The sequence below is a fragment of the Alosa sapidissima genome, chromosome 8 (genome assembly GCF_018492685.1).
Source record: "Alosa sapidissima isolate fAloSap1 chromosome 8, fAloSap1.pri, whole genome shotgun sequence".
In the NCBI taxonomy this organism is placed as follows: domain Eukaryota; kingdom Metazoa; phylum Chordata; class Actinopteri; order Clupeiformes; family Clupeidae; genus Alosa; species Alosa sapidissima.
This window is the reverse complement of record NC_055964.1, coordinates 28,769,890-28,796,079: the sequence shown is the minus strand read 5'-3', so window position 1 is coordinate 28,796,079 and position 26,190 is coordinate 28,769,890. Positions and strand designations below refer to the sequence as shown.

At 47.8% G+C, this 26,190-nt stretch overlaps 47 non-coding genes across 47 annotated transcripts; all 47 read left to right on the top strand.

Annotated features, from left to right (window-relative positions):
* Positions 1-135: 135 nt before the first annotated feature.
* On the top strand, positions 136-207 carry trnap-ugg. The gene has a single exon. It is a non-coding gene; the product is annotated as a tRNA-Pro (tRNA).
* Positions 208-318: 111 nt separating this feature from the next.
* trnap-ugg lies at positions 319-390 on the top strand. Its single transcript has one exon. It is a non-coding gene; the product is annotated as a tRNA-Pro (tRNA).
* Positions 391-979: 589 nt separating this feature from the next.
* trnap-agg lies at positions 980-1,051 on the top strand. Its single transcript has one exon. It is a non-coding gene; the product is annotated as a tRNA-Pro (tRNA).
* A 190-nt stretch (positions 1,052-1,241) lies between these two features.
* trnap-cgg lies at positions 1,242-1,313 on the top strand. Its single transcript has one exon. It is a non-coding gene; the product is annotated as a tRNA-Pro (tRNA).
* A 173-nt stretch (positions 1,314-1,486) lies between these two features.
* On the top strand, positions 1,487-1,558 carry trnap-ugg. Its single transcript has one exon. It is a non-coding gene; the product is annotated as a tRNA-Pro (tRNA).
* A 111-nt stretch (positions 1,559-1,669) lies between these two features.
* On the top strand, positions 1,670-1,741 carry trnap-ugg. The gene has a single exon. It is a non-coding gene; the product is annotated as a tRNA-Pro (tRNA).
* Positions 1,742-2,330: 589 nt separating this feature from the next.
* On the top strand, positions 2,331-2,402 carry trnap-agg. The gene has a single exon. It is a non-coding gene; the product is annotated as a tRNA-Pro (tRNA).
* Positions 2,403-2,592: 190 nt separating this feature from the next.
* Positions 2,593-2,664, top strand: trnap-ugg. Its single transcript has one exon. It is a non-coding gene; the product is annotated as a tRNA-Pro (tRNA).
* A 190-nt stretch (positions 2,665-2,854) lies between these two features.
* On the top strand, positions 2,855-2,926 carry trnap-cgg. Its single transcript has one exon. It is a non-coding gene; the product is annotated as a tRNA-Pro (tRNA).
* A 173-nt stretch (positions 2,927-3,099) lies between these two features.
* trnap-ugg lies at positions 3,100-3,171 on the top strand. The gene has a single exon. It is a non-coding gene; the product is annotated as a tRNA-Pro (tRNA).
* A 111-nt stretch (positions 3,172-3,282) lies between these two features.
* trnap-ugg lies at positions 3,283-3,354 on the top strand. The gene has a single exon. It is a non-coding gene; the product is annotated as a tRNA-Pro (tRNA).
* Positions 3,355-3,943: 589 nt separating this feature from the next.
* trnap-agg lies at positions 3,944-4,015 on the top strand. Its single transcript has one exon. It is a non-coding gene; the product is annotated as a tRNA-Pro (tRNA).
* Positions 4,016-4,205: 190 nt separating this feature from the next.
* Positions 4,206-4,277, top strand: trnap-cgg. The gene has a single exon. It is a non-coding gene; the product is annotated as a tRNA-Pro (tRNA).
* A 173-nt stretch (positions 4,278-4,450) lies between these two features.
* Positions 4,451-4,522, top strand: trnap-ugg. Its single transcript has one exon. It is a non-coding gene; the product is annotated as a tRNA-Pro (tRNA).
* Positions 4,523-4,633: 111 nt separating this feature from the next.
* On the top strand, positions 4,634-4,705 carry trnap-ugg. Its single transcript has one exon. It is a non-coding gene; the product is annotated as a tRNA-Pro (tRNA).
* A 589-nt stretch (positions 4,706-5,294) lies between these two features.
* On the top strand, positions 5,295-5,366 carry trnap-agg. Its single transcript has one exon. It is a non-coding gene; the product is annotated as a tRNA-Pro (tRNA).
* Positions 5,367-5,556: 190 nt separating this feature from the next.
* Positions 5,557-5,628, top strand: trnap-ugg. Its single transcript has one exon. It is a non-coding gene; the product is annotated as a tRNA-Pro (tRNA).
* Positions 5,629-5,818: 190 nt separating this feature from the next.
* Positions 5,819-5,890, top strand: trnap-cgg. Its single transcript has one exon. It is a non-coding gene; the product is annotated as a tRNA-Pro (tRNA).
* A 173-nt stretch (positions 5,891-6,063) lies between these two features.
* On the top strand, positions 6,064-6,135 carry trnap-ugg. Its single transcript has one exon. It is a non-coding gene; the product is annotated as a tRNA-Pro (tRNA).
* A 111-nt stretch (positions 6,136-6,246) lies between these two features.
* trnap-ugg lies at positions 6,247-6,318 on the top strand. Its single transcript has one exon. It is a non-coding gene; the product is annotated as a tRNA-Pro (tRNA).
* A 589-nt stretch (positions 6,319-6,907) lies between these two features.
* Positions 6,908-6,979, top strand: trnap-agg. Its single transcript has one exon. It is a non-coding gene; the product is annotated as a tRNA-Pro (tRNA).
* A 190-nt stretch (positions 6,980-7,169) lies between these two features.
* trnap-ugg lies at positions 7,170-7,241 on the top strand. Its single transcript has one exon. It is a non-coding gene; the product is annotated as a tRNA-Pro (tRNA).
* Positions 7,242-7,431: 190 nt separating this feature from the next.
* Positions 7,432-7,503, top strand: trnap-cgg. Its single transcript has one exon. It is a non-coding gene; the product is annotated as a tRNA-Pro (tRNA).
* A 173-nt stretch (positions 7,504-7,676) lies between these two features.
* trnap-ugg lies at positions 7,677-7,748 on the top strand. The gene has a single exon. It is a non-coding gene; the product is annotated as a tRNA-Pro (tRNA).
* Positions 7,749-7,859: 111 nt separating this feature from the next.
* Positions 7,860-7,931, top strand: trnap-ugg. The gene has a single exon. It is a non-coding gene; the product is annotated as a tRNA-Pro (tRNA).
* An 851-nt stretch (positions 7,932-8,782) lies between these two features.
* On the top strand, positions 8,783-8,854 carry trnap-cgg. Its single transcript has one exon. It is a non-coding gene; the product is annotated as a tRNA-Pro (tRNA).
* A 173-nt stretch (positions 8,855-9,027) lies between these two features.
* On the top strand, positions 9,028-9,099 carry trnap-ugg. The gene has a single exon. It is a non-coding gene; the product is annotated as a tRNA-Pro (tRNA).
* A 589-nt stretch (positions 9,100-9,688) lies between these two features.
* trnap-agg lies at positions 9,689-9,760 on the top strand. The gene has a single exon. It is a non-coding gene; the product is annotated as a tRNA-Pro (tRNA).
* A 190-nt stretch (positions 9,761-9,950) lies between these two features.
* trnap-agg lies at positions 9,951-10,022 on the top strand. The gene has a single exon. It is a non-coding gene; the product is annotated as a tRNA-Pro (tRNA).
* A 190-nt stretch (positions 10,023-10,212) lies between these two features.
* trnap-agg lies at positions 10,213-10,284 on the top strand. The gene has a single exon. It is a non-coding gene; the product is annotated as a tRNA-Pro (tRNA).
* A 190-nt stretch (positions 10,285-10,474) lies between these two features.
* Positions 10,475-10,546, top strand: trnap-agg. Its single transcript has one exon. It is a non-coding gene; the product is annotated as a tRNA-Pro (tRNA).
* A 190-nt stretch (positions 10,547-10,736) lies between these two features.
* Positions 10,737-10,808, top strand: trnap-cgg. The gene has a single exon. It is a non-coding gene; the product is annotated as a tRNA-Pro (tRNA).
* Positions 10,809-10,981: 173 nt separating this feature from the next.
* trnap-ugg lies at positions 10,982-11,053 on the top strand. Its single transcript has one exon. It is a non-coding gene; the product is annotated as a tRNA-Pro (tRNA).
* A 111-nt stretch (positions 11,054-11,164) lies between these two features.
* Positions 11,165-11,236, top strand: trnap-ugg. The gene has a single exon. It is a non-coding gene; the product is annotated as a tRNA-Pro (tRNA).
* A 589-nt stretch (positions 11,237-11,825) lies between these two features.
* Positions 11,826-11,897, top strand: trnap-agg. Its single transcript has one exon. It is a non-coding gene; the product is annotated as a tRNA-Pro (tRNA).
* A 190-nt stretch (positions 11,898-12,087) lies between these two features.
* Positions 12,088-12,159, top strand: trnap-cgg. The gene has a single exon. It is a non-coding gene; the product is annotated as a tRNA-Pro (tRNA).
* Positions 12,160-12,332: 173 nt separating this feature from the next.
* Positions 12,333-12,404, top strand: trnap-ugg. The gene has a single exon. It is a non-coding gene; the product is annotated as a tRNA-Pro (tRNA).
* A 111-nt stretch (positions 12,405-12,515) lies between these two features.
* trnap-ugg lies at positions 12,516-12,587 on the top strand. The gene has a single exon. It is a non-coding gene; the product is annotated as a tRNA-Pro (tRNA).
* An 851-nt stretch (positions 12,588-13,438) lies between these two features.
* Positions 13,439-13,510, top strand: trnap-cgg. The gene has a single exon. It is a non-coding gene; the product is annotated as a tRNA-Pro (tRNA).
* A 173-nt stretch (positions 13,511-13,683) lies between these two features.
* Positions 13,684-13,755, top strand: trnap-ugg. The gene has a single exon. It is a non-coding gene; the product is annotated as a tRNA-Pro (tRNA).
* Positions 13,756-13,866: 111 nt separating this feature from the next.
* Positions 13,867-13,938, top strand: trnap-ugg. Its single transcript has one exon. It is a non-coding gene; the product is annotated as a tRNA-Pro (tRNA).
* A 2,719-nt stretch (positions 13,939-16,657) lies between these two features.
* Positions 16,658-16,729, top strand: trnap-agg. The gene has a single exon. It is a non-coding gene; the product is annotated as a tRNA-Pro (tRNA).
* Positions 16,730-16,919: 190 nt separating this feature from the next.
* Positions 16,920-16,991, top strand: trnap-ugg. The gene has a single exon. It is a non-coding gene; the product is annotated as a tRNA-Pro (tRNA).
* Positions 16,992-17,181: 190 nt separating this feature from the next.
* trnap-cgg lies at positions 17,182-17,253 on the top strand. Its single transcript has one exon. It is a non-coding gene; the product is annotated as a tRNA-Pro (tRNA).
* Positions 17,254-17,426: 173 nt separating this feature from the next.
* On the top strand, positions 17,427-17,498 carry trnap-ugg. Its single transcript has one exon. It is a non-coding gene; the product is annotated as a tRNA-Pro (tRNA).
* Positions 17,499-17,609: 111 nt separating this feature from the next.
* On the top strand, positions 17,610-17,681 carry trnap-ugg. The gene has a single exon. It is a non-coding gene; the product is annotated as a tRNA-Pro (tRNA).
* A 2,719-nt stretch (positions 17,682-20,400) lies between these two features.
* trnap-agg lies at positions 20,401-20,472 on the top strand. The gene has a single exon. It is a non-coding gene; the product is annotated as a tRNA-Pro (tRNA).
* The last annotated feature ends 5,718 nt before the right edge of the window (positions 20,473-26,190 follow it).

Genomic DNA, 26,190 nt, shown 5'->3' with positions numbered 1-26,190 from the left:
CGACGCTAACGAAACAAACAAAGACGAAACTCTTTTGTTAGCATTGAAGGAAAAGAGCCAATTTTGGACCAGATTTTTTACTTGCTCAGGCCTGCAAGGAGTCCTGACAAAACAAGACCCAGGGGAGCACTCAGCGGCTCGTTGGTCTAGGGGTATGATTCTCGCTTTGGGTGCGAGAGGTCCCGGGTTCAAATCCCGGACGAGCCCTTATGTGCTTCCTCACCAATTCTTTGTCGGCCTCACTGTCTAACGCGTTTCTGCTGTGGAGATTTAGCCTCAGTTGGATGTATATTTTTTCCCCCTGAGCCATCACATTGCGGCTCGTTGGTCTAGGGGTATGATTCTCGCTTTGGGTGCGAGAGGTCCCGGGTTCAAATCCCGGACGAGCCCGCAGGCGTTACAGGTGCATTTCATTGAAATGTGTTAATTTTCAACTCTCGTCAGTGATCTACAAAATTATGTTGTTGTTTTTTCAGCTAAATTCATAGCCAGTCAAGGCTTGTTGGTCTAGGGTATGATTCTCGCTTAGGGTGCGAGAGGTCCCGGGTTCAAATCCCAGACAAGTCCTTCCCCACGCAACTATTTGTCATTATCAGGTGCTTGTGTAAGCACTGTCTTACCTTTGCTGTACAGCATATAGCCGGCAGCTTTTCTGCAACTAAACAACACGACACCGCCCTTTCCTTTCAGCTAAATATTGCTGCACAGAAGGCTCGACATAAGCGTTTGAGCAGAGTGGCTCGTTGGTCTAGGGGTATGATTCTCGCTTAGGGTGCGAGAGGTCCGGGGTTCAAATCCCGGACGAGACCTTTCCCACGCAACTTTCTGTCAGTATGATGTGTTTGTGTCAGCACCGTCTCTCCTTTGCTGTACAGCATGTAGCCGGCAGCTTTTCTGCAACTCAACACCACCCGACCTGCCTTTCCTTTCAGTTAAATATTGCTGCACAAAACGCTCGACAAAAGCTTTTGCGCAGCGTGGCTCGTTGGTCTAGGGGTATGATTCTCGCTTAGGGTGCGAGAGGTCCCGGGTTCAAATCCCGGACGAGCCCTCTGTTCTGTGAAACTCTGCAACTTTTGCTGCTAGCTGCCACCGGTGAACTGCTGCAGTTCGTTACCCAGGACTTACTTTAGGAAATGTTGATGCGCAGTTGAACCAAGCTGAAAGATTGGTCTTACCTGCAGACCACTCTAAATATTTGTTGTGAAGAAAGGCACTGAATAAAAGGTACCCTTGCCCCAGGCTCGTTGGTCTAGGGGTATGATTCTCGCTTCGGGTGCGAGAGGTCCCGGGTTCAACTCCCGGACGAGCCCTTCTTTCCGAAACAAACGCCAGACTTTACTGCAAGAATCGACGCTAACGAAACAAACAAAGACGAAACTCTTTTGTTAGCATTGAAGGAAAAGAGCCAATTTTGGACCAGATTTTTTACTTGCTCAGGCCTGCAAGGAGTCCTGACAAAACAAGACCCAGGGGAGCACTCAGCGGCTCGTTGGTCTAGGGGTATGATTCTCGCTTTGGGTGCGAGAGGTCCCGGGTTCAAATCCCGGACGAGCCCTTATGTGCTTCCTCACCAATTCTTTGTCGGCCTCACTGTCTAACGCGTTTCTGCTGTGGAGATTTAGCCTCAGTTGGATGTATATTTTTTCCCCCTGAGCCATCACATTGCGGCTCGTTGGTCTAGGGGTATGATTCTCGCTTTGGGTGCGAGAGGTCCCGGGTTCAAATCCCGGACGAGCCCGCAGGCGTTACAGGTGCATTTCATTGAAATGTGTTAATTTTCAACTCTCGTCAGTGATCTACAAAATTATGTTGTTGTTTTTTCAGCTAAATTCATAGCCAGTCAAGGCTTGTTGGTCTAGGGTATGATTCTCGCTTAGGGTGCGAGAGGTCCCGGGTTCAAATCCCAGACAAGTCCTTCCCCACGCAACTATTTGTCATTATCAGGTGCTTGTGTCAGCACTGTCTTACCTTTGCTGTACAGCATATAGCCAGCAGCTTTTCTGCAACTAAACAACACCACACCTCCCTTTCCTTTCAGCTAAATATTGCTGCACAGAAGGCTCGACATAAGCGTTTGAGCAGAGTGGCTCGTTGGTCTAGGGGTATGATTCTCGCTTAGGGTGCGAGAGGTCCGGGGTTCAAATCCCGGACGAGACCTTTCCCACGCAACTTTCTGTCAGTATGATGTGTTTGTGTCAGCACCGTCTCTCCTTTGCTGTACAGCATGTAGCCGGCAGCTTTTCTGCAACTCAACACCACCCGACCTGCCTTTCCTTTCAGTTAAATATTGCTGCACAAAACGCTCGACAAAAGCTTTTGCGCAGCGTGGCTCGTTGGTCTAGGGGTATGATTCTCGCTTAGGGTGCGAGAGGTCCCGGGTTCAAATCCCGGACGAGCCCTCTGTTCTGTGAAACTCTGCAACTTTTGCTGCTAGCTGCCACCGGTGAACTGCTGCAGTTCGTTACCCAGGACTTACTTTAGGAAATGTTGATGCGCAGTTGAACCAAGCTGAAAGATTGGTCTTACCTGCAGACCACTCTAAATATTTGTTGTGAAGAAAGGCACTGAATAAAAGGTACCCTTGCCCCAGGCTCGTTGGTCTAGGGGTATGATTCTCGCTTTGGGTGCGAGAGGTCCCGGGTTCAAATCCCGGACGAGCCCTCTGTTCTGTGAAACTCTGCAACTTTTGCTGCTAGCTGCCACCGGTGAACTGCTGCAGTTCGTTACCCAGGACTTACTTTAGGAAATGTTGATGCGCAGTGGAACCAAGCTGAAAGATTGGCCTTACCTGCAGAACACTCTAAATATTTGTTGTGAAGAAAGGCACTGAATAAAAGGTACCCTTGCCCCAGGCTCGTTGGTCTAGGGGTATGATTCTCGCTTCGGGTGCGAGAGGTCCCGGGTTCAACTCCCGGACGAGCCCTTCTTTCCGAAACAAACGCCAGACTTTACTGCAAGAATCGACGCTAACGAAACAAACAAAGACGAAACTCTTTTGTTAGCATTGAAGGAAAAGAGCCAATTTTGGACCAGATTTTTTACTTGCTCAGGCCTGCAAGGAGTCCTGACAAAACAAGACCCAGGGGAGCACTCAGCGGCTCGTTGGTCTAGGGGTATGATTCTCGCTTTGGGTGCGAGAGGTCCCGGGTTCAAATCCCGGACGAGCCCTTATGTGCTTCCTCACCAATTCTTTGTCGGCCTCACTGTCTAACGCGTTTCTGCTGTGGAGATTTAGCCTCAGTTGGATGTATATTTTTTCCCCCTGAGCCATCACATTGCGGCTCGTTGGTCTAGGGGTATGATTCTCGCTTTGGGTGCGAGAGGTCCCGGGTTCAAATCCCGGACGAGCCCGCAGGCGTTACAGGTGCATTTCATTGAAATGTGTTAATTTTCAACTCTCGTCAGTGATCTACAAAATTATGTTGTTGTTTTTTCAGCTAAATTCATAGCCAGTCAAGGCTTGTTGGTCTAGGGTATGATTCTCGCTTAGGGTGCGAGAGGTCCCGGGTTCAAATCCCAGACAAGTCCTTCCCCACGCAACTATTTGTCATTATCAGGTGCTTGTGTAAGCACTGTCTTACCTTTGCTGTACAGCATATAGCCGGCAGCTTTTCTGCAACTAAACAACACGACACCGCCCTTTCCTTTCAGCTAAATATTGCTGCACAGAAGGCTCGACATAAGCGTTTGAGCATAGTGGCTCGTTGGTCTAGGGGTATGATTCTCGCTTAGGGTGCGAGAGGTCCGGGGTTCAAATCCCGGACGAGACCTTTCCCACGCAACTTTCTGTCAGTATGATGTGTTTGTGTCAGCACCGTCTCTCCTTTGCTGTACAGCATGTAGCCGGCAGCTTTTCTGCAACTCAACACCACCCGACCTGCCTTTCCTTTCAGTTAAATATTGCTGCACAAAACGCTCGACAAAAGCTTTTGCGCAGCGTGGCTCGTTGGTCTAGGGGTATGATTCTCGCTTAGGGTGCGAGAGGTCCCGGGTTCAAATCCCGGACGAGCCCTCTGTTCTGTGAAACTCTGCAACTTTTGCTGCTAGCTGCCACCGGTGAACTGCTGCAGTTCGTTACCCAGGACTTACTTTAGGAAATGTTGATGCGCAGTTGAACCAAGCTGAAAGATTGGTCTTACCTGCAGACCACTCTAAATATTTGTTGTGAAGAAAGGCACTGAATAAAAGGTACCCTTGCCCCAGGCTCGTTGGTCTAGGGGTATGATTCTCGCTTCGGGTGCGAGAGGTCCCGGGTTCAACTCCCGGACGAGCCCTTCTTTCCGAAACAAACGCCAGACTTTACTGCAAGAATCGACGCTAACGAAACAAACAAAGACGAAACTCTTTTGTTAGCATTGAAGGAAAAGAGCCAATTTTGGACCAGATTTTTTACTTGCTCAGGCCTGCAAGGAGTCCTGACAAAACAAGACCCAGGGGAGCACTCAGCGGCTCGTTGGTCTAGGGGTATGATTCTCGCTTTGGGTGCGAGAGGTCCCGGGTTCAAATCCCGGACGAGCCCTTATGTGCTTCCTCACCAATTCTTTGTCGGCCTCACTGTCTAACGCGTTTCTGCTGTGGAGATTTAGCCTCAGTTGGATGTATATTTTTTCCCCCTGAGCCATCACATTGCGGCTCGTTGGTCTAGGGGTATGATTCTCGCTTTGGGTGCGAGAGGTCCCGGGTTCAAATCCCGGACGAGCCCGCAGGCGTTACAGGTGCATTTCATTGAAATGTGTTAATTTTCAACTCTCGTCAGTGATCTACAAAATTATGTTGTTGTTTTTTCAGCTAAATTCATAGCCAGTCAAGGCTTGTTGGTCTAGGGTATGATTCTCGCTTAGGGTGCGAGAGGTCCCGGGTTCAAATCCCAGACAAGTCCTTCCCCACGCAACTATTTGTCATTATCAGGTGCTTGTGTCAGCACTGTCTTACCTTTGCTGTACAGCATATAGCCAGCAGCTTTTCTGCAACTAAACAACACCACACCTCCCTTTCCTTTCAGCTAAATATTGCTGCACAGAAGGCTCGACATAAGCGTTTGAGCAGAGTGGCTCGTTGGTCTAGGGGTATGATTCTCGCTTAGGGTGCGAGAGGTCCGGGGTTCAAATCCCGGACGAGACCTTTCCCACGCAACTTTCTGTCAGTATGATGTGTTTGTGTCAGCACCGTCTCTCCTTTGCTGTACAGCATGTAGCCGGCAGCTTTTCTGCAACTCAACACCACCCGACCTGCCTTTCCTTTCAGTTAAATATTGCTGCACAAAACGCTCGACAAAAGCTTTTGCGCAGCGTGGCTCGTTGGTCTAGGGGTATGATTCTCGCTTAGGGTGCGAGAGGTCCCGGGTTCAAATCCCGGACGAGCCCTCTGTTCTGTGAAACTCTGCAACTTTTGCTGCTAGCTGCCACCGGTGAACTGCTGCAGTTCGTTACCCAGGACTTACTTTAGGAAATGTTGATGCGCAGTTGAACCAAGCTGAAAGATTGGTCTTACCTGCAGACCACTCTAAATATTTGTTGTGAAGAAAGGCACTGAATAAAAGGTACCCTTGCCCCAGGCTCGTTGGTCTAGGGGTATGATTCTCGCTTTGGGTGCGAGAGGTCCCGGGTTCAAATCCCGGACGAGCCCTCTGTTCTGTGAAACTCTGCAACTTTTGCTGCTAGCTGCCACCGGTGAACTGCTGCAGTTCGTTACCCAGGACTTACTTTAGGAAATGTTGATGCGCAGTGGAACCAAGCTGAAAGATTGGTCTTACCTGCAGACCACTCTAAATATTTGTTGTGAAGAAAGGCACTGAATAAAAGGTACCCTTGCCCCAGGCTCGTTGGTCTAGGGGTATGATTCTCGCTTCGGGTGCGAGAGGTCCCGGGTTCAACTCCCGGACGAGCCCTTCTTTCCGAAACAAACGCCAGACTTTACTGCAAGAATCGACGCTAACGAAACAAACAAAGACGAAACTCTTTTGTTAGCATTGAAGGAAAAGAGCCAATTTTGGACCAGATTTTTTACTTGCTCAGGCCTGCAAGGGGTCCTGACAAAACAAGACCCAGGGGAGCACTCAGCGGCTCGTTGGTCTAGGGGTATGATTCTCGCTTTGGGTGCGAGAGGTCCCGGGTTCAAATCCCGGACGAGCCCTTATGTGCTTCCTCACCAATTCTTTGTCGGCCTCACTGTCTAACGCGTTTCTGCTGTGGAGATTTAGCCTCAGTTGGATGTATATTTTTTCCCCCTGAGCCATCACATTGCGGCTCGTTGGTCTAGGGGTATGATTCTCGCTTTGGGTGCGAGAGGTCCCGGGTTCAAATCCCGGACGAGCCCGCAGGCGTTACAGGTGCATTTCATTGAAATGTGTTAATTTTCAACTCTCGTCAGTGATTTAGAAAATTATGTTGTTGTTTTTTCAGCTAAATTCATAGCCAGTCAAGGCTTGTTGGTCTAGGGTATGAGTCTCGCTTAGGGTGCGAGAGGTCCCGGGTTCAAATCCCAGACAAGTCCTTCCCCACGCAACTATTTGTCATTATCAGGTGCTTGTGTCAGCACTGTCTTACCTTTGCTGTACAGCATATAGCCAGCAGCTTTTCTGCAACTAAACAACACCACACCTCCCTTTCCTTTCAGCTAAATATTGCTGCACAGAAGGCTCGACATAAGCGTTTGAGCAGAGTGGCTCGTTGGTCTAGGGGTATGATTCTCGCTTAGGGTGCGAGAGGTCCGGGGTTCAAATCCCGGACGAGACCTTTCCCACGCAACTTTCTGTCAGTATGATGTGTTTGTGTCAGCACCGTCTCTCCTTTGCTGTACAGCATGTAGCCGGCAGCTTTTCTGCAACTCAACACCACCCGACCTGCCTTTCCTTTCAGTTAAATATTGCTGCACAAAACGCTCGACAAAAGCTTTTGCGCAGCGTGGCTCGTTGGTCTAGGGGTATGATTCTCGCTTAGGGTGCGAGAGGTCCCGGGTTCAAATCCCGGACGAGCCCTCTGTTCTGTGAAACTCTGCAACTTTTGCTGCTAGCTGCCACCGGTGAACTGCTGCAGTTCGTTACCCAGGACTTACTTTAGGAAATGTTGATGCGCAGTTGAACCAAGCTGAAAGATTGGTCTTACCTGCAGACCACTCTAAATATTTGTTGTGAAGAAAGGCACTGAATAAAAGGTACCCTTGCCCCAGGCTCGTTGGTCTAGGGGTATGATTCTCGCTTTGGGTGCGAGAGGTCCCGGGTTCAAATCCCGGACGAGCCCTCTGTTCTGTGAAACTCTGCAACTTTTGCTGCTAGCTGCCACCGGTGAACTGCTGCAGTTCGTTACCCAGGACTTACTTTAGGAAATGTTGATGCGCAGTGGAACCAAGCTGAAAGATTGGTCTTACCTGCAGACCACTCTAAATATTTGTTGTGAAGAAAGGCACTGAATAAAAGGTACCCTTGCCCCAGGCTCGTTGGTCTAGGGGTATGATTCTCGCTTCGGGTGCGAGAGGTCCCGGGTTCAACTCCCGGACGAGCCCTTCTTTCCGAAACAAACGCCAGACTTTACTGCAAGAATCGACGCTAACGAAACAAACAAAGACGAAACTCTTTTGTTAGCATTGAAGGAAAAGAGCCAATTTTGGACCAGATTTTTTACTTGCTCAGGCCTGCAAGGGGTCCTGACAAAACAAGACCCAGGGGAGCACTCAGCGGCTCGTTGGTCTAGGGGTATGATTCTCGCTTTGGGTGCGAGAGGTCCCGGGTTCAAATCCCGGACGAGCCCTTATGTGCTTCCTCACCAATTCTTTGTCGGCCTCACTGTCTAACGCGTTTCTGCTGTGGAGATTTAGCCTCAGTTGGATGTATATTTTTTCCCCCTGAGCCATCACATTGCGGCTCGTTGGTCTAGGGGTATGATTCTCGCTTTGGGTGCGAGAGGTCCCGGGTTCAAATCCCGGACGAGCCCGCAGGCGTTACAGGTGCATTTCATTGAAATGTGTTAATTTTCAACTCTCGTCAGTGATTTAGAAAATTATGTTGTTGTTTTTTCAGCTAAATTCATAGCCAGTCAAGGCTTGTTGGTCTAGGGTATGAGTCTCGCTTAGGGTGCGAGAGGTCCCGGGTTCAAATCCCAGACAAGTCCTTCCCCACGCAACTATTTGTCATTATCAGGTGCTTGTGTCAGCACTGTCTTACCTTTGCTGTACAGCATATAGCCGGCAGCTTTTCTGCAACTAAACAACACCACACCTCCCTTTCCTTTCAGCTAAATATTGCTGCACAGAAGGCTCGACATAAGCGTTTGAGCAGAGTGGCTCGTTGGTCTAGGGGTATGATTCTCGCTTAGGGTGCGAGAGGTCCGGGGTTCAAATCCCGGACGAGACCTTTCCCACGCAACTTTCTGTCAGTATGATGTGTTTGTGTCAGCACCGTCTCTCCTTTGCTGTACAGCATGTAGCCGGCAGCTTTTCTGCAACTCAACACCACCCGACCTGCCTTTCCTTTCAGTTAAATATTGCTGCACAAAACGCTCGACAAAAGCTTTTGCGCAGCGTGGCTCGTTGGTCTAGGAGTATGATTCTCGCTTAGGGTGCGAGAGGTCCCGGGTTCAAATCCCGGACAAGCCCTCTGTTCTGTGAAACTCTGCAACTTTTGCTGCTAGCTGCCACCGGTGAACTGCTGCAGTTCGTTACCCAGGACTTACTTTAGGAAATGTTGATGCGCAGTGGAACCAAGCTGAAAGATTGGCCTTACCTGCAGAACACTCTAAATATTTGTTGTGAAGAAAGGCACTGAATAAAAGGTACCCTTGCCCCAGGCTCGTTGGTCTAGGGGTATGATTCTCGCTTCGGGTGCGAGAGGTCCCGGGTTCAACTCCCGGACGAGCCCTTCTTTCCGAAACAAACGCCAGACTTTACTGCAAGAATCGACGCTAACGAAACAAACAAAGACGAAACTCTTTTGTTAGCATTGAAGGAAAAGAGCCAATTTTGGACCAGATTTTTTACTTGCTCAGGCATGCAAGGGGTCCTGACAAAACAAGACCAAGGGGAGCACTCAGCGGCTCGTTGGTCTAGGGGTATGATTCTCGCTTTGGGTGCGAGAGGTCCCGGGTTCAAATCCCGGACGAGCCCGCAGGCGTTACAGGTGCATTTCATTGAAATGTGTTAATTTTCAACTCTCGTCAGTGATCTACAAAATTATGTTGTTGTTTTTTCAGCTAAATTCATAGCCAGTCAAGGCTTGTTGGTCTAGGGTATGATTCTCGCTTAGGGTGCGAGAGGTCCCGGGTTCAAATCCCAGACAAGTCCTTCCCCACGCAACTATTTGTCATTATCAGGTGCTTGTGTCAGCACAGTCTTACCTTTGCTGTACAGCATATAGCCGGCAGCTTTTCTGCAACTAAACAACACCACACCTCCCTTTCCTTTCAGCTAAATATTGCTGCACAGAAGGCTCGACATAAGCGTTTGAGCAGAGTGGCTCGTTGGTCTAGGGGTATGATTCTCGCTTAGGGTGCGAGAGGTCCGGGGTTCAAATCCCGGACGAGACCTTTCCCACGCAACTTTCTGTCAGTATGATGTGTTTGTGTCAGCATCGTCTCTCCTTTGCTGTACAGCATGTAGCCGGCAGCTTTTCTGCAACTCAACACCACCCGACCTGCCTTTCCTTTCAGTTAAATATTGCTGCACAAAACGCTCGACAAAAGCTTTTGCGCAGCGTGGCTCGTTGGTCTAGGGGTATGATTCTCGCTTAGGGTGCGAGAGGTCCCGGGTTCAAATCCCGGACGAGCCCTCTGTTCTGTGAAACTCTGCAACTTTTGCTGCTAGCTGCCACCGGTGAACTGCTGCAGTTCGTTACCCAGGACTTACTTTAGGAAATGTTGATGCGCAGTGGAACCAAGCTGAAAGATTGGTCTTACCTGCAGACCACTCTAAATATTTGTTGTGAAGAAAGGCACTGAATAAAAGGTACCCTTGCCCCAGGCTCGTTGGTCTAGGGGTATGATTCTCGCTTAGGGTGCGAGAGGTCCCGGGTTCAAATCCCGGACGAGCCCTCTGTTCTGTGAAACTCTGCAACTTTTGCTGCTAGCTGCCACCGGTGAACTGCTGCAGTTCGTTACCCAGGACTTACTTTAGGAAATGTTGATGCGCAGTGGAACCAAGCTGAAAGATTGGTCTTACCTGCAGACCACTCTAAATATTTGTTGTGAAGAAAGGCACTGAATAAAAGGTACCCTTGCCCCAGGCTCGTTGGTCTAGGGGTATGATTCTCGCTTAGGGTGCGAGAGGTCCCGGGTTCAAATCCCGGACGAGCCCTCTGTTCTGTGAAACTCTGCAACTTTTGCTGCTAGCTGCCACCGGTGAACTGCTGCAGTTCGTTACCCAGGACTTACTTTAGGAAATGTTGATGCGCAGTGGAACCAAGCTGAAAGATTGGTCTTACCTGCAGACCACTCTAAATATTTGTTGTGAAGAAAGGCACTGAATAAAAGGTACCCTTGCCCCAGGCTCGTTGGTCTAGGGGTATGATTCTCGCTTAGGGTGCGAGAGGTCCCGGGTTCAAATCCCGGACGAGCCCTCTGTTCTGTGAAACTCTGCAACTTTTGCTGCTAGCTGCCACCGGTGAACTGCTGCAGTTCGTTACCCAGGACTTACTTTAGGAAATGTTGATGCGCAGTTGAACCAAGCTGAAAGATTGGTCTTACCTGCAGACCACTCTAAATATTTGTTGTGAAGAAAGGCACTGAATAAAAGGTACCCTTGCCCCAGGCTCGTTGGTCTAGGGGTATGATTCTCGCTTCGGGTGCGAGAGGTCCCGGGTTCAACTCCCGGACGAGCCCTTCTTTCCGAAACAAACGCCAGACTTTACTGCAAGAATCGACGCTAATGAAACAAACAAAGACGAAACTCTTTTGTTAGCATTGAAGGAAAAGAGCCAATTTTGGACCAGATTTTTTACTTGCTCAGGCCTGCAAGGAGTCCTGACAAAACAAGACCCAGGGGAGCACTCAGCGGCTCGTTGGTCTAGGGGTATGATTCTCGCTTTGGGTGCGAGAGGTCCCGGGTTCAAATCCCGGACGAGCCCTTATGTGCTTCCTCACCAATTCTTTGTCGGCCTCACTGTCTAACGCGTTTCTGCTGTGGAGATTTAGCCTCAGTTGGATGTATATTTTTTCCCCCTGAGCCATCACATTGCGGCTCGTTGGTCTAGGGGTATGATTCTCGCTTTGGGTGCGAGAGGTCCCGGGTTCAAATCCCGGACGAGCCCGCAGGCGTTACAGGTGCATTTCATTGAAATGTGTTAATTTTCAACTCTCGTCAGTGATCTACAAAATTATGTTGTTGTTTTTTCAGCTAAATTCATAGCCAGTCAAGGCTTGTTGGTCTAGGGTATGATTCTCGCTTAGGGTGCGAGAGGTCCCGGGTTCAAATCCCAGACAAGTCCTTCCCCACGCAACTATTTGTCATTATCAGGTGCTTGTGTCAGCACTGTCTTACCTTTGCTGTACAGCATATAGCCGGCAGCTTTTCTGCAACTAAACAACACCACACCTCCCTTTCCTTTCAGCTAAATATTGCTGCACAGAAGGCTCGACATAAGCGTTTGAGCAGAGTGGCTCGTTGGTCTAGGGGTATGATTCTCGCTTAGGGTGCGAGAGGTCCGGGGTTCAAATCCCGGACGAGACCTTTCCCACGCAACTTTCTGTCAGTATGATGTGTTTGTGTCAGCACCGTCTCTCCTTTGCTGTACAGCATGTAGCCGGCAGCTTTTCTGCAACTCAACACCACCCGACCTGCCTTTCCTTTCAGTTAAATATTGCTGCACAAAACGCTCGACAAAAGCTTTTGCGCAGCGTGGCTCGTTGGTCTAGGGGTATGATTCTCGCTTAGGGTGCGAGAGGTCCCGGGTTCAAATCCCGGACGAGCCCTCTGTTCTGTGAAACTCTGCAACTTTTGCTGCTAGCTGCCACCGGTGAACTGCTACAGTTCGTTACCCAGGACTTACTTTGGGAAATGTTGATGCGCAGTGGAACCAAGCTGAAAGATTGGCCTTACCTGCAGAACACTCTAAATATTTGTTGTGAAGAAAGGCACTGAATAAAAGGTACCCTTGCCCCAGGCTCGTTGGTCTAGGGGTATGAGTCTCGCTTCGGGTGCGAGAGGTCCCGGGTTCAACTCCCGGACGAGCCCTTCTTTCCGAAACAAACGCCAGACTTTACTGCAAGAATCGACGCTAACGAAACAAACAAAGACGAAACTCTTTTGTTAGCATTGAAGGAAAAGAGCCAATTTTGGACCAGATTTTTTACTTGCTCAGGCCTGCAAGGGGTCCTGACAAAACAAGACCAAGGGGAGCACTCAGCGGCTCGTTGGTCTAGGGGTATGATTCTCGCTTTGGGTGCGAGAGGTCCCGGGTTCAAATCCCGGACGAGCCCTTTTGTGCTTCCTCACCAATTCTTTGTCGGCCTCACTGTCTAACGCGTTTCTGCTGTGGAGATTTAGCCTCAGTTGGATGTATATTTTTTCCCCCTGAGCCATCACATTGCGGCTCGTTGGTCTAGGGGTATGATTCTCGCTTTGGGTGCGAGAGGTCCCGGGTTCAAATCCCGGACGAGCCCGCAGGCGTTACAGGTGCATTTCATTGAAATGTGTTAATTTTCAACTCTCGTCAGTGATCTACAAAATTATGTTGTTGTTTTTTCAGCTAAATTCATAGCCAGTCAAGGCTTGTTGGTCTAGGGTATGATTCTCGCTTAGGGTGCGAGAGGTCCCGGGTTCAAATCCCAGACAAGTCCTTCCCCACGCAACTATTTGTCATTATCAGGTGCTTGTGTCAGCACTGTCTTACCTTTGCTGTACAGCATATAGCCGGCAGCTTTTCTGCAACTAAACAACACGACACCGCCCTTTCCTTTCAGCTAAATATTGCTGCACAGAAGGCTCGACATAAGCGTTTGAGCAGAGTGGCTCGTTGGTCTAGGGGTATGATTCTCGCTTAGGGTGCGAGAGGTCCGGGGTTCAAATCCCGGACGAGACCTTTCCCACGCAACTTTCTGTCAGTATGATGTGTTTGTGTCAGCACCGTCTCTCCTTTGCTGTACAGCATGTAGCCGGCAGCTTTTCTGCAACTCAACACCACCCGACCTGCCTTTCCTTTCAGTTAAATATTGCTGCACAAAACGCTCGACAAAAGCTTTTGCGCAGCGTGGCTCATTGGTCTAGGAGTATGATTCTCGCTTAGGGTGCGAGAGGTCCCGGGTTCAAATCCCGGACAAGCCCTCTGTTCTGTGAAACTCTGCAACTTTTGCTGCTAGCTGCCACCGGTGAACTGCTGCAGTTCGTTACCCAGGACTTACTTTAGGAAATGTTGATGCGCAGTGGAACCAAGCTGAAAGATTGGCCTTACCTGCAGAACACTCTAAATATTTGTTGTGAAGAAAGGCACTGAATAAAAGGTACCCTTGCCCCAGGCTCGTTGGTCTAGGGGTATGATTCTCGCTTCGGGTGCGAGAGGTCCCGGGTTCAACTCCCGGACGAGCCCTTCTTTCCGAAACAAACGCCAGACTTTACTGCAAGAATCGACGCTAACGAAACAAACAAAGACGAAACTCTTTTGTTAGCATTGAAGGAAAAGAGCCAATTTTGGACCAGATTTTTTACTTGCTCAGGCCTGCAAGGAGTCCTGACAAAACAAGACCCAGGGGAGCACTCAGCGGCTCGTTGGTCTAGGGGTATGATTCTCGCTTTGGGTGCGAGAGGTCCCGGGTTCAAATCCCGGACGAGCCCTTATGTGCTTCCTCACCAATTCTTTGTCGGCCTCACTGTCTAACGCGTTTCTGCTGTGGAGATTTAGCCTCAGTTGGATGTATATTTTTTCCCCCTGAGCCATCACATTGCGGCTCGTTGGTCTAGGGGTATGATTCTCGCTTTGGGTGCGAGAGGTCCCGGGTTCAAATCCCGGACGAGCCCGCAGGCGTTACAGGTGCATTTCATTGAAATGTGTTAATTTTCAACTCTCGTCAGTGATCTACAAAATTATGTTGTTGTTTTTTCAGCTAAATTCATAGCCAGTCAAGGCTTGTTGGTCTAGGGTATGATTCTCGCTTAGGGTGCGAGAGGTCCCGGGTTCAAATCCCAGACAAGTCCTTCCCCACGCAACTATTTGTCATTATCAGGTGCTTGTGTCAGCACTGTCTTACCTTTGCTGTACAGCATATAGCCAGCAGCTTTTCTGCAACTAAACAACACCACACCTCCCTTTCCTTTCAGCTAAATATTGCTGCACAGAAGGCTCGACATAAGCGTTTGAGCAGAGTGGCTCGTTGGTCTAGGGGTATGATTCTCGCTTAGGGCCAACCAGAAGCCATGGCTGACAGGAGACGTCCACAGACTGCTGAGGGCCAGAGACAAAACCTTCAGAGCTGGAGATGTAGCTGGCCTAAGAACAGCGAGGGCTAACCTGTCCCAGGGCATCAGGAAGGCAAAAAAGGATTACACAGACAAAATAACAACACACTTCAAAGACAGCAGAGATGCACAGAGCCTATGGCAGGGCATACAGGCCATCACTGACTACAAGCCTGCGCCACGGAGCTGTGAGAACAACACCTCTCTGCTAAATGACCTGAACAGTTTTTTCGCCCGTTTTGAAGCACAAAATGACACTCACCCACAGAAAACCCCACCTCCCCCCCACGACCAACCCCTGTACCTGTCCTCTGCCAGCGTGAAGAGGACACTAGCCACCATTAACCCACGCAAAGCAGCAGGCCCAGACAACATACCAGGACGAGTGTTGAAGGACTGTGCAGAAGAGCTGAAGGATGTTTTTACAGACATTTTCAACACCTCTCTGGAGCAAGCAGTCATCCCATCACTTTTCAAAACTGCCACCATCATACCCGTGCCAAAGAAATCATCACCATCATGCTTCAATGACTACCGTCCTGTAGCACTCACGCCCATAATCATGAAGTGCTTCGAACGGCTAGTCATGTCACACATCAAAGCCACCCTACCCCCCACCCTGGACCCCTTCCAGTTTGCATACCGAGCCAAACGATCCACGGAGGATGCAATCTGCTCTGCCCTCCATCCAGCCCTCACCCACTTAGACAATAAAGACTCATATGTGAGAATGCTGTTCATAGACTTCAGTTCAGCATTCAATACCATAATACCACAAAATCTCATCAGCAAACTGGACAAGCTAGGATTCAGTACCTCCCTCTGCAACTGGCTGCTGGATTTCCTGTTGCAGAGACCACAAGCAGTACGTGTCGGGAACAACACCTCAAGCACTCTGACCCTGAGCACGGGGGCCCCTCAAGGGTGTGTGCTCAGCCCCCTGCTCTTCACACTGCTAACACATGACTGTACAACCACTCACAGCTCCAACCATCTGGTGAAGTTTGCGGACGACACAACACTGGTGGGCCTCATCACTAAGGGCGATGAGGCTCACTACAGAGAAGAAGTAGACTTGCTGGCTAAATGGTGCAAAGACAACAACCTCCTGCTAAATGTCAGCAAGACCAAGGAGATTGTTGTCAACTTTCAGAGAGGCCACAAACAACTGCCACCACTGTCCATCGACGGAGATGCTGTGGAGAGAGTGAGCAGCACAACATTTCTGGGGGTGCACATCAGCGACGACCTCTCCTGGACCACCAACACAGCATCACTGGCGAAGAAAGCCCAGCAGCGCCTCTACTTCTTGCGCAAATTGAAGAAGGCAAGTGCCACGCCTCCTGTCATGACTACATTCTACAGAGGGACCATCGAGAGCATCGTCTCCAGCAGCATCACAGTGTGGGGCGGAAGCTGCACAGATCAGAACAGGAAGACCCTCCAGCGCACTGTTAACACAGCTAAGAGGATCATTGGAGCACCACTCCCCTCCCTGCAGGACATTTACACCACCCGCCTCACCCGCAAAGCACTAATGATTGTCAAGGATACAACCCACCCTGCACACAAACTGTTCAGCCTCCTGCCCTCTGGAAAGCGGTACAGGAGCCTCCGCTCCCGCACCACCAGACTGGCAAGTAGCTTCATCCACCAAGCAATCAGGATGCTGAACACTCTACCCACTCTCCCATCACTGACAGCCCCCCCCACCCACCAGCCAACCAGGAACCTAGGAAACTAGGATCCTGTCTACCAAACCCCCCCCCCCCCCCCAGTTACTTCATGTAACTGTTAAGACTATAGAAATATACAACACAACTACCTCTATTTTTTTTTAATATATGTCCTATATTTCTATTTTGATACATACATGTTCTATATTTCAGTCTTGCACTTTAATTTAATGTTTATTGTCTATGGCTATGTCCATAGTATGTCTATGTCTGTATTTAAAGCATGTCTATGTCTGCATGGGAAAGTAAGAAACGAAATTTCAATTCTTTGTATGACCAGTGCATGTAAAGAAATTGACAATAAAAAGCCGACTTCACTTCACTTCACTTCACTTAGGGTGCGAGAGGTCCGGGGTTCAAATCCCGGACGAGACCTTTCCCACGCAACTTTCTGTCAGTATGATGTGTTTGTGTCAGCACCGTCTCTCCTTTGCTGTACAGCATGTAGCCGGCAGCTTTTCTGCAACTCAACACCACCCGACCTGCCTTTCCTTTCAGTTAAATATTGCTGCACAAAACGCTCGACAAAAGCTTTTGCGCAGCGTGGCTCGTTGGTCTAGGGGTATGATTCTCGCTTAGGGTGCGAGAGGTCCCGGGTTCAAATCCCGGACGAGCCCTCTGTTCTGTGAAACTCTGCAACTTTTGCTGCTAGCTGCCACCGGTGAACTGCTGCAGTTCGTTACCCAGGACTTACTTTAGGAAATGTTGATGCGCAGTTGAACCAAGCTGAAAGATTGGTCTTACCTGCAGACCACTCTAAATATTTGTTGTGAAGAAAGGCACTGAATAAAAGGTACCCTTGCCCCAGGCTCGTTGGTCTAGGGGTATGATTCTCGCTTTGGGTGCGAGAGGTCCCGGGTTCAAATCCCGGACGAGCCCTCTGTTCTGTGAAACTCTGCAACTTTTGCTGCTAGCTGCCACCGGTGAACTGCTGCAGTTCGTTACCCAGGACTTACTTTAGGAAATGTTGATGCGCAGTGGAACCAAGCTGAAAGATTGGTCTTACCTGCAGACCACTCTAAATATTTGTTGTGAAGAAAGGCACTGAATAAAAGGTACCCTTGCCCCAGGCTCGATGGTCTAGGGGTATGATTCTCGCTTCGGGTGCGAGAGGTCCCGGGTTCAACTCCCGGACGAGCCCTTCTTTCCGAAACAAACGCCAGACTTTACTGCAAGAATCGACGCTAACGAAACAAACAAAGACGAAACTCTTTTGTTAGCATTGAAGGAAAAGAGCCAATTTTGGACCAGATTTTTTACTTGCTCAGGCATGCAAGGGGTCCTGACAAAACAAGACCAAGGGGAGCACTCAGCGGCTCGTTGGTCTAGGGGTATGATTCTCGCTTTGGGTGCGAGAGGTCCCGGGTTCAAATCCCGGACGAGCCCTTTTGTGCTTCCTCACCAATTCTTTGTCGGCCTCACTGTCTAACGCGTTTCTGCTGTGGAGATTTAGCCTCAGTTGGATGTATATTTTTTCCCCCTGAGCCATCACATTGCGGCTCGTTGGTCTAGGGGTATGATTCTCGCTTTGGGTGCGAGAGGTCCCGGGTTCAAATCCCGGACGAGCCCGCAGGCGTTACAGGTGCATTTCATTGAAATGTGTTAATTTTCAACTCTCGTCAGTGATCTACAAAATTATGTTGTTGTTTTTTCAGCTAAATTCATAGCCAGTCAAGGCTTGTTGGTCTAGGGTATGATTCTCGCTTAGGGTGCGAGAAGTCCCGGGTTCAAATCCCAGACAAGTCCTTCCCCACGCAACTATTTGTCATTATCAGGTGCTTGTGTCAGCACTGTCTTACCTTTGCTGTACAGCATATAGCCGGCAGCTTTTCTGCAACTAAACAACACCACACCTCCCTTTCCTTTCAGCTAAATATTGCTGCACAGAAGGCTCGACATAAGCGTTTGAGCAGAGTGGCTCGTTGGTCTAGGGGTATGATTCTCGCTTAGGGCCAACCAGAAGCCATGGCTGACAGGAGACGTCCACAGACTGCTGAGGGCCAGAGACAAAACCTTCAGAGCTGGAGATGTAGCTGGCCTAAGAACAGCGAGGGCTAACCTGTCCCAGGGCATCAGGAAGGCAAAAAAGGATTACACAGACAAAATAACAACACACTTCAAAGACAGCAGAGATGCACAGAGCCTATGGCAGGGCATACAGGCCATCACTGACTACAAGCCTGCGCCACGGAGCTGTGAGAACAACACCTCTCTGCTAAATGACCTGAACAGTTTTTTCGCCCGTTTTGAAGCACAAAATGACACTCACCCACAGAAAACCCCACCTCCCCCCCACGACCAACCCCTGTACCTGTCCTCTGCCAGCGTGAAGAGGACACTAGCCACCATTAACCCACGCAAAGCAGCAGGCCCAGACAACATACCAGGACGAGTGTTGAAGGACTGTGCAGAAGAGCTGAAGGATGTTTTTACAGACATTTTCAACACCTCTCTGGAGCAAGCAGTCATCCCATCACTTTTCAAAACTGCCACCATCATACCCGTGCCAAAGAAATCATCACCATCATGCTTCAATGACTACCGTCCTGTAGCACTCACGCCCATAATCATGAAGTGCTTCGAACGGCTAGTCATGTCACACATCAAAGCCACCCTACCCCCCACCCTGGACCCCTTCCAGTTTGCATACCGAGCCAAACGATCCACGGAGGATGCAATCTGCTCTGCCCTCCATCCAGCCCTCACCCACTTAGACAATAAAGACTCATATGTGAGAATGCTGTTCATAGACTTCAGTTCAGCATTCAATACCATAATACCACAAAATCTCATCAGCAAACTGGACAAGCTAGGATTCAGTACCTCCCTCTGCAACTGGCTGCTGGATTTCCTGTTGCAGAGACCACAAGCAGTACGTGTCGGGAACAACACCTCAAGCACTCTGACCCTGAGCACGGGGGCCCCTCAAGGGTGTGTGCTCAGCCCCCTGCTCTTCACACTGCTAACACATGACTGTACAACCACTCACAGCTCCAACCATCTGGTGAAGTTTGCGGACGACACAACACTGGTGGGCCTCATCACTAAGGGCGATGAGGCTCACTACAGAGAAGAAGTAGACTTGCTGGCTAAATGGTGCAAAGACAACAACCTCCTGCTAAATGTCAGCAAGACCAAGGAGATTGTTGTCAACTTTCAGAGAGGCCACAAACAACTGCCACCACTGTCCATCGACGGAGATGCTGTGGAGAGAGTGAGCAGCACAACATTTCTGGGGGTGCACATCAGCGACGACCTCTCCTGGACCACCAACACAGCATCACTGGCGAAGAAAGCCCAGCAGCGCCTCTACTTCTTGCGCAAATTGAAGAAGGCAAGTGCCACGCCTCCTGTCATGACTACATTCTACAGAGGGACCATCGAGAGCATCGTCTCCAGCAGCATCACAGTGTGGGGCGGAAGCTGCACAGATCAGAACAGGAAGACCCTCCAGCGCACTGTTAACACAGCTAAGAGGATCATTGGAGCACCACTCCCCTCCCTGCAGGACATTTACACCACCCGCCTCACCCGCAAAGCACTAATGATTGTCAAGGATACAACCCACCCTGCACACAAACTGTTCAGCCTCCTGCCCTCTGGAAAGCGGTACAGGAGCCTCCGCTCCCGCACCACCAGACTGGCAAGTAGCTTCATCCACCAAGCAATCAGGATGCTGAACACTCTACCCACTCTCCCATCACTGACAGCCCCCCCCACCCACCAGCCAACCAGGAACCTAGGAAACTAGGATCCTGTCTACCAAACCCCCCCCCCCCCCCCAGTTACTTCATGTAACTGTTAAGACTATAGAAATATACAACACAACTACCTCTATTTTTTTTTAATATATGTCCTATATTTCTATTTTGATACATACATGTTCTATATTTCAGTCTTGCACTTTAATTTAATGTTTATTGTCTATGGCTATGTCCATAGTATGTCTATGTCTGTATTTAAAGCATGTCTATGTCTGCATGGGAAAGTAAGAAACGAAATTTCAATTCTTTGTATGACCAGTGCATGTAAAGAAATTGACAATAAAAAGCCGACTTCACTTCACTTCACTTCACTTAGGGTGCGAGAGGTCCGGGGTTCAAATCCCGGACGAGACCTTTCCCACGCAACTTTCTGTCAGTATGATGTGTTTGTGTCAGCACCGTCTCTCCTTTGCTGTACAGCATGTAGCCGGCAGCTTTTCTGCAACTCAACACCACCCGACCTGCCTTTCCTTTCAGTTAAATATTGCTGCACAAAACGCTCGACAAAAGCTTTTGCGCAGCGTGGCTCGTTGGTCTAGGGGTATGATTCTCGCTTAGGGTGCGAGAGGTCCCGGGTTCAAATCCCGGACGAGCCCTCTGTTCTGTGAAACTCTGCAACTTTTGCTGCTAGCTGCCACCGGTGAACTGCTGCAGTTCGTTACCCAGTCAAGTCAAGTCAAGTCAAGTTTATTTATATAGCACATTTCATACACAGAGGTCATTCAATGTGCTTTACATAAACAAAACCAAACGATAATAACAAATAAAAGCATAGAAGGGCAATATAGTCAAAGAATAGTTAAAAGGTAAAGATCATAATAAAAGGAAAACATAAAACACAAGGTAAAATCATTTAAAAATAAAGAATAATTAGTAAGCAAAAACAAAGGCAAAAGTAGTAAAAAAAGTAATAAAAGACAAAGTAGAATAATTATCGAGGCAGATTCAGAATTTGTAACTCGGCACAGTTAGCAGAAAGCGTCTGAGAACAGTTTGGTCTTAAGTCTAGATTTAAAACTGGCTACAGTTGGGGCCTTTTTAATGTCATCCGAAAGTTGGTTCCACAGCTGAGCCGCATAGCAGCTAAAAGCTGCTTCACCATGTTTAGTTCTAACTGTAGGTTTTACTAGCAGGTTTTTCACCTGGGACCTGAGAGGACGAGAAGGTGTGTACTGCTGAAGCATGTCTGACAAGTATTTAGGTCCTGCTCCATTTACTGATTTATAAACAAGCAATAGTGCTTTAAAGTCAATTCTGTGACTTACTGGAAGCCAGTGCAAGGACTTAAGAATTGGAGTAATGTGGTCAGTTCTTTTAGTTTTTGTTAGAGTCCTAGCTGCTGCATTTTGTATCACCTGAAGCTGTTTAATAGTCTTTTTAGGAAGGCCTGTGAACAGTCCATTGCAGTAATCAACCCTGCTGGAGATAAATGCATGAATGAGTTTTTCTAAGTCATGTTTTGACATCAGCCCTCTGAGTTTGACAATATTTTTGAGGTGGTAAAAAGCTGATTTAGTTATCGCTTTCATGTGGCTGTTGAAATTTAGATCACTGTCAATTAATACACCAAGGTTTTTAACAGTATCCTTTGCCTTCAACCCTTTTGTGTCAAGGAGAGTGGCAACCCTAAGTCTTTCCTCATTTTTACCAAATATAATTACTTCAGTTTTTTCTTTGTTCAGCTGAAGAAAATTTTGAGACATCCAGGTGTTGATTTGTTCTATACACTGACACATAGATTCAAGAGGACCATAGTTGTTTGGTGATAGAGCTAAGTAAATTTGTGTGTCATCTGCATAGCTATGATATGAAATCAAATTATTTTGAATGATTTGTCCAAGTGGGAGCATATAGAGGTTGAATAATAGTGGCCCCAAGATCGACCCCTGGGGAACACCACAGGTCAAGGACGTTGGTGTTGAGGTACAGTTTCCGATGGCAACAAAGAAGCTCCTTTCTTGTAGATATGATTTTAGCCAGCTGATAACTATGCCTGTAAATCCAACCCAGTGTTCTAGTCTGTGTAGTAAAATATTGTGATCAACAGTGTCAAATGCTGCACTAAGGTCCAGTAGCACTAGGACTGATGTTTTACCTGAATCTGTGTTGAGGCGTATGTCATTGGAAACTTTAATGAGAGCTGTTTCAGTGCTGTGATTTGCCCGAAAACCAGACTGAAAGTAATCAAAATACCCATTTGATGTTAGGAAGGTGGTTAATTGATTAAAGACTACTTTTTCAATAATTTTGCCAATAAAAGGTAGATTGGATATGGGCCTGTAATTGTTTAGCATGGAGGCATCCAGGTTATTCTTCTTGAGAAGTGGCTTTACAACAGCTGTTTTCAGTGACTTAGGAAAAGTGCCAGACAGCAATGATACATTTACAATTTGAAGGACATCCGCCGCTATGAGGTGAAAAACAGTTTTGAAGAAATTGGTAGGCAGAGTGTCTAAGACACATGTGGAAGGGCTGAGATTCTGTACCGTTTTTTCAAGTGTTTCGTAGTCTATCAAGCTGAACTCTGACATCAAGTTTAGTTTCCCTCTGTTTGTTGCTGGAAGTTCAGGTTGTTGAATTTGTAATTGAGCAGATATGTTGAGTCTGATTTTGTCAATTTTACCTTTAAAAAAAGATGAAAACTCATTGCATTTATTAGTTGAGAGAAGTTCAGGCGCTAATTGTGAGGGGGGATTTGTTAACTTATCAACAGTTGAAAATAGAATACGAGTGTTATTTGAACTTCTATTGATAATGTTAGAAAAGAAAGACTGTCTTGCTTTGCATATTTCAGAGTTATATGTGCGGAGCATCTCTTTATGGATTTCATAGTGGATCTGAAGTTTGTATTTACGCCATTTTCTTTCAGTCTTCCTACACTCTCTTTTTAGAAGTTTAACTGCTGGATTTTGCCTCCATGGTGCTTTCTGTTTGTCCTTAACTTTCTTGAATTGTAATGGAGCAATGTCATCCATAATGTTTGCCATTTTTGCATTAAAGTGATCAAATAAGTCTTCAGAGTCTGACAGTTGACTTGACTTTAGTGAAAGTGCTTGCTCAAAGAGAGCACTTGTCTGATCATTTATGATTCTCCTTTTTACCATCATAGCTGTGTTTTGAGTGTGTGGGGACATAGACACATCAAAGAACACGCAAAAATGATCAGATAAGGCCAGGTCTTTAACAGCTGTAGAGACATCGAGACCCTTTGTGATAACAAGGTCGAGGGTATGGCCGAGAGAGTGTGTTGGCCCCTGTACATGCTGTGTTAGGGAGAAAGTATCGATTAGTGCAATGAATTCCTTGGCATAATTGTTTTCAGGATTATCCACATGCAAGTTTAGATCCCCTGATATAATAAGACAGTCATACTCTATGCAAACAACTGATAGCAGTTCACCTAGCTCTTCAAGAAAAACTTTAGCTGAATGTTTTGGAGGCCTGTAAATTGTCAGTAATAAAATCTGAGGAGAAGACTTAATGCATGCACACAGATATTCAAATGAAGTAAAGTCACCGAATGACGACTGATTGCACTTAAAAGACGTCTTGAAAATTGTGGCTATCCCCCCACCTCTTTTATTTGCTCTGGTAGCACTCAAAAAACTGAAGTTTGGGGGAGCTGATTCGATGAGAGTAGCAGCACTGTTTGCTTGATCTAACCATGTCTCAGTTAAAAGTAAAAAATCAAGGTTGTGTGTGCAAATTAGATCATGAATTAAGAATGATTTGTTTGAAAGAGATCTGATATTTAGGAGTGCTAGTTTTGTTAGTTTAAGTGTTGGGGAAATATGATCCATGGGGGAAATCTGAGGTTGATGTGGTACGGGTAGGAGATTGGACTGGTTTACCCTATAAGCTCGATGCATTTGTGTTCTATTTCTTGTCAATACAGGAATAGAGAATGTCATGGGCTTACTGGGTCCCGGCATGTTTTCAAAACTACTGTCAGTACCATTTATATTGCAGGGACCCTGAGAATATCATGCAATACAGTCATCATATAATTGTCCCCTGCTGCTGCCATCTGTATTTTCCACTGCACATTCCATGCTATATGCCGGCTGAGAAAATGAACTAAGAGGTTGCTGCTGCTTAAGAGATCCTTCTAAACGGGGAGGGGGAGGGCGAGGGGGTGGAGGTGCCCTTCGCTTCTTTGGTGCTAATGATCTTGGGCTAGTAAAACTCTGCATGGCTACTGGTAGCAGTCTCTCCATTCTTGCAGGGAACATCATGTGCTTGGGTGGGGATGGTGATGGGTATTCAGGGGATCCTGTGGAGTTTGAGTGGGTGGTGGGATGAAGGGGTGGGGATGGGGATGGGAGATTAGGGGGGTTTGTGTGGCCTGGGGAGTTTGATTGGGTGGGGACGTGATTGGGTGTGGGTGGTGATGGGAAATCAAGGAGGTTGGGGTTGAAAATTGATCCAGAGTCTCCATCTGCCTGCTGAGGTTCTGGGAAGTTTGTTGCAGATGCTCCGCTTTCAGCATGTATTCCAGTAGTGTATTCCATGTTGTTGTGTCTTTGTGGTGACAAGGAGACGACGGAGGTGGGGAGGGGTATTGGTACTGGTGTTACAACATGACCCTTCCTTTCTGATATCCTCTCAGCAGCTTTGATAGGTGCTATCTCCTCATGCTCATCACATCCATTTGTTTGCTGAGATTCCAGGGAGTTTGACGCCAGTGATTGACTTTGAGTCATTTTAGCAGCACCCATCTTATCTTGTCCAGTGGACATGGCTTGGCATTGTTGAGCTGGTTGTTTATGTTTCTCCAAGGTCTGCATTTCAGTGGAGGCTAGCGGGTGGTTATCAGAGGGCCCCACAGCAGGGGAGGTTGGGCATATCTCTGTTTCAGCCTGTGCAGAGTGTTTTGGTTTAGCTGAGTTGTTGATGTCATCCGCTTGTTCTGTCTGTATGGCCACTGAGCGATTATCAGAGGCTCGGCTCAAGGTTGGCAGAAAAAATGTTGGGTGCAGGAGAGAGAGGTGATAGTATTCGGTTAAGATCTTGGCCCCAGTCCAACTCAGCTCTGTGCTATTTGGTCTGAAGTATTCCCTGCGATTCCAAAAAAGGTTAAAATTGTCAATAAAATTCATCCCAACTGAAAAGCATGTTTTTGCGAGCCAGGTGTTTAAACTGAATAGTCTGGAAAATACAAAGCTTCCCTCTGCTGGGAGTGGGCCACTGATGAAAATTTGTATTCCAAGCTCATATAGGGCAGAGAAAAGTTCCTTGAAATCTTCTTTGACATACAGCTGTTCTCTGTAGATGTCATTTGCTCCAACATGCACAATGATGCGCTTGATAGTTGCATATTTTGACACCAGTTCTGCAAGCTTGTTTTTTGTGTCAGACACTGAAGCATTTGGGAAACAACATACAATCATCCTTTCCCCATTTATATGTCTCACAGCAAAGTCGCCTAGAACGAGGGTTGTGGGATGAATAGGGGTCGAGTGCTGCTTCTTGTCTGTGCCCATCTTTCTTTTGTTGTGGTTTGATCGCTGCCTGCTTTGGGTCTGTTCCCTGGAAAATTCCTCTCTCACGTCCCGGAGGCATTCAAATCTGTTCCATAGTGTTAGGGGCTGTGGGCTTCCCTTAGGACCACAAGCCCTGTAGTAGCTTGCTGATCTGTCTGTATTTCTGATACGAGGCCTGAAGTTAACATCTGAATTTACTGGTGTTGAGGTAATTACAGTTCTTGTATTACGTTTTTTGTTTTTTGGTCTGGCACCTTGCCTGTGCCAAGGCTCTGTACTCACATTTCCCTTTGTGAGGTCGATGCATTCATCTGCTCTATTAGCAGTGATATTAGACTGCTGGGTTACATTCTCTGCATTTCCAGTAGTTGCTGTACTCACTTCATGAGATGCCTCTCGTAGTTCATCTGTCGTTGATGGAAGGGCATGCATCTTTGATTCCAAAGTAGAAATCCTCTGTTCTAGCTCAGTACATTTTCGGCATGATCTCCTCCCAGGACTTACTTTAGGAAATGTTGATGCGCAGTTGAACCAAGCTGAAAGATTGGTCTTACCTGCAGACCACTCTAAATATTTGTTGTGAAGAAAGGCACTGAATAAAAGGTACCCTTGCCCCAGGCTCGTTGGTCTAGGGGTATGATTCTAGCTTCGGGTGCGAGAGGTCCCGGGTTCGACGAGCCCTTCTTTCCGAAACAAACGCCAGACTTTACTGCAAGAATCGACGCTAACGAAACAAACAAAGACGAAACTCTTTTGTTAGCATTGAAGGAAAAGAGCCAATTTTGGACCAGATTTTTTACTTGCTCAGGCCTGCAAGGAGTCCTGACAAAA